This window comes from Halichoerus grypus, chromosome 4, assembly GCF_964656455.1.
Source record: "Halichoerus grypus chromosome 4, mHalGry1.hap1.1, whole genome shotgun sequence".
Lineage (NCBI taxonomy): Eukaryota > Metazoa > Chordata > Mammalia > Carnivora > Phocidae > Halichoerus > Halichoerus grypus.
In genome coordinates, this window is record NC_135715.1 from 193,536,032 (window position 1) to 193,542,310 (window position 6,279).

The window sequence follows — 6,279 nt, forward strand, 5'->3', positions numbered from 1 at the left end:
GCGGGGTTTGCGACGGCACAGACAGGCCATGACGAGCTGGGAGCCCCGTGTCTCAGAGTGCCCCCCGGAGCCGGGTCCGAGTTTGCGGCTGGCAGGCCCGCGTACGAGGTTTGGAGGCGGTTGCAGCTCAATTGTGGTGGACCGTTTCCTCGCGAGCTCTCTAGAGCACCTGCCTCACTGCTGCAGCGCCGGAGCCTGCGGGCGCTTCCCGGGTGGACAGCGGCAGCGGCGATCTCGCCGACCTTTGCTCCTCCAGTCCCCGTGTTTGCACGAGCCCCTGAGAACGTGACTCCCCAAGATAGCTAGCTAGAGTGGCTTTGTGTCCCCCCAACCGACCTTTGCCTGATGTGGTTTTGGGTTCTGGAAGGGTGATAGATTACAGAATTATTCCAGAGTATTTGCCTCCTTCCTTGATGTTGATCTTGGCTGTGCGACTTCCAGAAGCTGTGGTAATCACAGCTGACTTGCGTGCTTTGAAAGCTGTTGTGTGGCTCGCCCATCCCCTCCCCCCCCCCCGCCATGTGAGAAGAGCATATACACAATTAGGGCTGTGTTTTCATCCTGGCTCTCCAGTGAAGGAAACACAGCCAGGGCCAGGCTACAGCCACTGCGACTGATAGGTAGCACGGCAAGAAGTAAGCCACCGGCATTCCAAATTCCTCCCGGAGACTCTGGGACCCCCTGTTACTGCAGCATGACCTAGGGAAGGCTCACTGATACAAAGGCTAGTGCTCAGTGTTGTCATAGGTAGGGAGGCAGTAGCCCTTGGCTCGATGTCTCCTGTTCTAAAATGTCCATCTCCTGAGCCTTCAAAGGATGGAAGAATTAGAATGGAGAAGAGAACCTTCCCAGGGTTCGGCAAGTGCCAGCACAGCCTTGCAGCACATCTGTAGGATGAGCTCACCGGGCAACGGGGAGAACACGTAATATGGCGCATCAGCTTGTGAATGCACGGCCTTCCTGGTTGCCTGTAAAAATGCAGGAACCTGGCTGTTGGAGCCTTGTATGCCGGGTGGCGGTGGAGTGCCCTTTTGACTGCAGCAGTCGCTCAACGAGCACAAGGATGGTGATGTTTGTTATTAAGGTACAACAAGCAGTTTGCTTCCGTGTCGTCCAACATGTCCTGTCTCTTTTATATCAGAATGACACTAACTGCAAATACCAGAATACCAGCCTAACTGGCTTACATCATCAGGATATTTCGTTATCACACATAACTCGAAGTCCAGAGTTAGGCAGCCAGGAACTGCTTCTGCTGATTGGTGATGTCAAAGGTCAGGTCCACATTTTAGCAGTTCTAGCTTTTCCTTCATGGTCACAGGGTGACTTCAGCATCTCCACGTATCCAGTGCTGATCTCATGGCCCTGCCATGGGCAGAGGCGCACTCTTGCATCTGGACATTCAGTCTCCTTTCTGCTCTGCTGCATGGACAGTTAGGTCTCAGGCCTGACTGTCAGCACGGTCTGCCCTGGAGCAGTGCAAGGAGGATCTCTTCACAGCACCATGGAAGCCTCCCACTTGGTGGAGGAAATTACAGGGTTCTGGGTCTAAGTGTGCTTGGAGACAGAGGGGACATAAAATGGGTTGTAAGGTGCTAATTGCCAAAGCTGGCTGAGGAGCACACGGGGCTCCTCTTAGGGCCTCCCTACTCTTAACGTGTTTAGGATTGTCCATTAAAAAAATAAAAAAGGGACGCCTGGGTGGCTCAGTCGGTGAAGCGTGTGCCTTCGGCTCAGGTCATGATCTCAGGGTCCTGGGATCGAGCCCGATGTCGGGCTCCTTGCTCAGCCGGGAGCCTGCTTCTCCCTCTGCCTGCTGCTTCCCCTGCTATGCTTTCTCTCTCTCTGACACAAAAGAAAAAAGAAAAAAAAAAAAGACTCTAAAACCCTTTTACCGTTCCCTGTTCCTCAAGTGTGTTGTACCACCCGCCTCACAGGATTGTGTCAGCGAAGTCTTCCTGACTGTTAGCCAGGCTCCCATACCAAAACACCACAGACCGCAGGACTCCCAACGGCACCAGTCTGTCCACCGTACAGGTGTAGAGAGGAGTCTCTGGTGTCTCTTCTTCCTCTTAATTCCCTCTCCAAATAACGTCACGTTGGGGGTTAGGGTTCAACCTATGAACTTGGGGGAGTATTCAGTCCATAGCACTCACCTGCTTCCACAAGAGTCTGCTGGGCACATGAGTGCCCTACTAGACTTCTTTTCCCAGCCCCGCTCGCACTTAGAGGTGGCGACGTAGCCGAGTGCCAATGAAATGTGAGTAGACGCGGTGTGTGTTTCTTCAGACAGCAGACCGTGCTCTCCCTTTACCTATGGCTTCCCCTTATTGCAATCTGGCCGTGACTGTGCTGATGAAGACAAAATTCCCTGGGGGCAGACACCATGCTGGAAGGAATCTGGGCCTCTGAGTGACCCCGTGGAGCATGGCTGCCACCCCCTGGACTAATCATGTTGGGACTGTTGCACAAGAAATAAAATTCTTTCTTTTCTAAGGCACTGGATTTTGGTTGGGTTTCTTTATATTATACTAGCTTAGCCTTCCCCTAAAGCACTGCTCAGTTAGTGGACATTTTGATTGTCATAATTTGGGGGGTGCTAACCGTATCTAGTGAGTAGAAGCCAGGGATGTTGTTAAGCATCCTACAAGGCACAGGACAACCCTACCCCCCCCCCCCCCGCCCCAGGAAGGAGTTTCCTGGCCCAAAATATCAACAGTCCTGAGGTTGAGAAACCCTGCATTTTTTTTAAAAAAGATTTTATTTATTTATTTATTTATTTATTTGATAGAGCACGAGCCAGGTAAGGGTCAGAGGGAGAAGCGGGCTCCCTGCACATGGGGCTCGATCCCAGGACCCCAGGATCATGACCAGAGCTGAAGGCAGACACTTAACCGACTGAGCCACCCAGGCGCCCCAGAAACCCTGCTCTTAACATTGCAATAAAAGGAATCCTTTCTGGTCATTTCTAGAACAGGGTCTTCCTAAGAGAATTCATCAGTTTTCTTATGTGAATGAAAGAAGACAAACTGCTATCTGGAAGAAGTTATTCTCAATATCTGATATATGAAGGGCCATTAACCTTAACTTTTTTTTTTTAAGATTTTATTTGTCAGAAGAGAGAGGGAGTGCGTACCAGTGCACAAGCAGGGGGAGCTTAAGCAGACTCCCCGCTGAGCAGGGAGCCCGATGTGGGGCTCGATCCCAGGACCCTGGGGTCATGACCCAAGCCTAAGGCAGACGCTTAACTGACTGAGCCACCCAGGCGCCCCTTAACTTTTTTTTTTTAATTTAAATTAGCCAACATATAGTGATCATTAGTTTTAGATGTAGTGTTCAATGATTCATCAGTTGCGTATAACACCCAGTGCTTATCACATCACGTGCCCTCAATACCCATCACCCAGTTACCCCATCCCCCACACCCCTCCCTTCTGCAACCCTCAGTTTGTTTCCCAGAGTCACGAGTCTCTCATGGTTTGTCTCCCTCTCTGATTTCTAATTTTTTTTTTTAGATGAAGGCATGAAGATCAGTTTTCTCATAGATAATGGGTAAAGGACATAAAATGATAAAATTGCAAATAGCCAGTGGATATGGAAAAATATGTTTAGCCTCACTTAAAATCAAAGAAATACAAATCAAAACACAGGTTGGTTTTTTGGTTATTTCTTTTTTCTATCAAGTTAGTAAAGATAAAAAGCCTGACAAAATCTAGGGTTGACAAAGTGTAAAAACATACTTAGTAGAGTGTCAGTTGGTATAATTTTTTCCTTGGGCAATTCATTTAAAAGTATCAGCTCTTAGAACATGCAATACTTCTTGGCATGTTGTGCCATTCCATTGGCAATTCCATTTTTTTTTTTTTTTTTTTTTTTAGAGGGAGAGGAGCAGGGAGGGGCAGAGGGAGAGAGAATCTTAAGCAGGCACCACACCCATCCTGATGTGGGGCTTGATCTCACCCACGACCCTGAGATCCAGATCTGAGCTGAAATCAGGAGTCCAATGCTTAACCAACTGAGCGACCCAGGCACCCCCAGCAATTCCATTTTTTTTTTTTTAAGATTTTATTTATCTATTTATTTATTTATTTATTTATTTGAAAGAGAGAGGGAATGAGCTGTGGGGAGGGGCAGAGGGAGAGAGAGAGAGAGAAGCAGACTCCCCGCTGAGGAAGGAGCCTGACACAGGGCCCAATCCCAGGATCTGCAGATCATGACCCAAGCCAAAGGCAGACGCTTAACTGACTGAGCCACCCAGGTGCCCCAGCAATTCCACTTCTAAGAATTTATCCCAAAGAACTAATAGGACAAGGTGTAAATTAGAGATGGCCTCAACCCTTGCTACTCCTCCCATTGAGAGGTGGATCTAATTCCCCTCCCCTCAAATCTGGTTGTCCTCAACAACTTGTTTGACCAATAAAATGTAATGAGATGTCTCGGGACTACCCAGGAGTGTTCGCAAGTATTGCAGCTTCTACCGAGGCCTCCTGGAACTCTCTGGAGACCCTGCATGGCCATGAACAGAGTACCACTACCTGGGACTGCTGTGCAGGAGAGGTCCCATGTAGGCATCCTGATCCATAATGCCAATTAAATGCTACCTTCCAGCCACCCCAGTGACCTCTATAGTATTACATAGAACAGAAGAATCACCTGGCTGAGCCCCGCTGAAATGTGTGACTCAAAAATTCTGAGTGACAATAAAATGGTTCTTTTAAGCAATTGTTTTCAGGTAGCTTATTATGCAGCAATAAATAACTGGAACACACAGATAAGTACAGCCATATGAATAAATGTTCACCAGGGCATTATTTGTGCTTATGAAAATTGGAAACAATCAAAACACTGTACATCTATTATTAAGGTATGGCACACCAATGCAATGAAATATATCTAGTAAACAGAATGAAGTAGAATTGAGTAAAACATGGTCAGATGTTTGTGAAGAGTATTAAGTTAAAAATGTAAATAGTAGAAAAGTGGATAGTATGATACACATAAGGAAACCAAGAGCCCAATTTAAAAAGTGGGCAAAAGTTATGGGCGCCAGGGTGGCTCAGTTGGTGCAGCATCTGATTCTTGGTTTCAGCTTGGGTTATGATCTCAGGATCTGGCCCTACATTGGGCTCCACACTCAGTGGGGAGTCTGCTTCCCCTCTGCCCACCCCCCACTTTCTCTCTCTCTAAATAAAAATAACCTTTTTAAAAAAGTTAAAAAAATAAAAAATGGGCAAAAGTTATGAACAGACACCTCACCCAAGAAGATGTACAGATAGCAAGTATACTTGTAAGAAGGTGCTCATTAGGGAATTGCAAATAGAACAATGAAATATCTTTACCCACCTATCAGAATGGTCAAAATCCAGAACACTGACAACACCGAATGCTAGTGAGGATGTGCAGCAATGTGAACTTTTTTTTTTTTTAAAGACTTTATTTATTTGACACAGAGAGAGTGAGAGAGAGAGAGCACAAGCAGGGGGAGTGGCAGGCAGGCAGAGGGAGAAGCAGGCTCTCTGCTGAGCAAGGAGCCCGATGCGGGACTCGATCCCAGAACCCTGGGATCATGACCTGAGCTGAAGGCAGCCGCTTAACCGACTGAGCCACCCAGGCACCCAGCAACATGAACTCTTTATTCTTTGCTGGTAGAAATGCAAAATCATACGGCCATTTTGGAAGCCAGTTTGGTGGTTTCCTACAAACCTAGACAATCTTACACTTCTTTGTATTTAACCAAAGGGATTAAAAACATGTCCACACAAAAACCTGTACACAAATGATTACAGCAGCTTTATTCATAATTGGCAAAACTTGGAAACAACCACGAAGTCCTTCAATAGGTGAATGGGTAAACTGTGGTCCATCCAGACAATGAACTATTACTCAGCGTTAAGAAGAAACGAGCTATCAAGCCACAAAAAAGCATGGAGGAAACTTAAATGCATTTTACTTAGTGAAAGAAGCCAGTCTGAAAAGTCTGCATACACTGTGTGATTCCAACTCTACCACATTCTGGAAAAGGGAAAATGCAGTAAAAAGATCAGTGTTTGTCAGGGGTGTGGGGAGTGGGGAGAGGGATAAAAAGTGGAGCACAGGATTTTGGGGGCAGAGAAACTATTCTGTATATTGTAATGTTGAATACATGTCATTATACATTTGTCAAAACCTATAGAATGTACAACACAGAGTGAGCCCTAATGTAAACTATGGACTTTAATAATAATGTATCAATATTATTTCATCAGTTATAATAAATGTACCACTAGTGCAGTGTCTGTA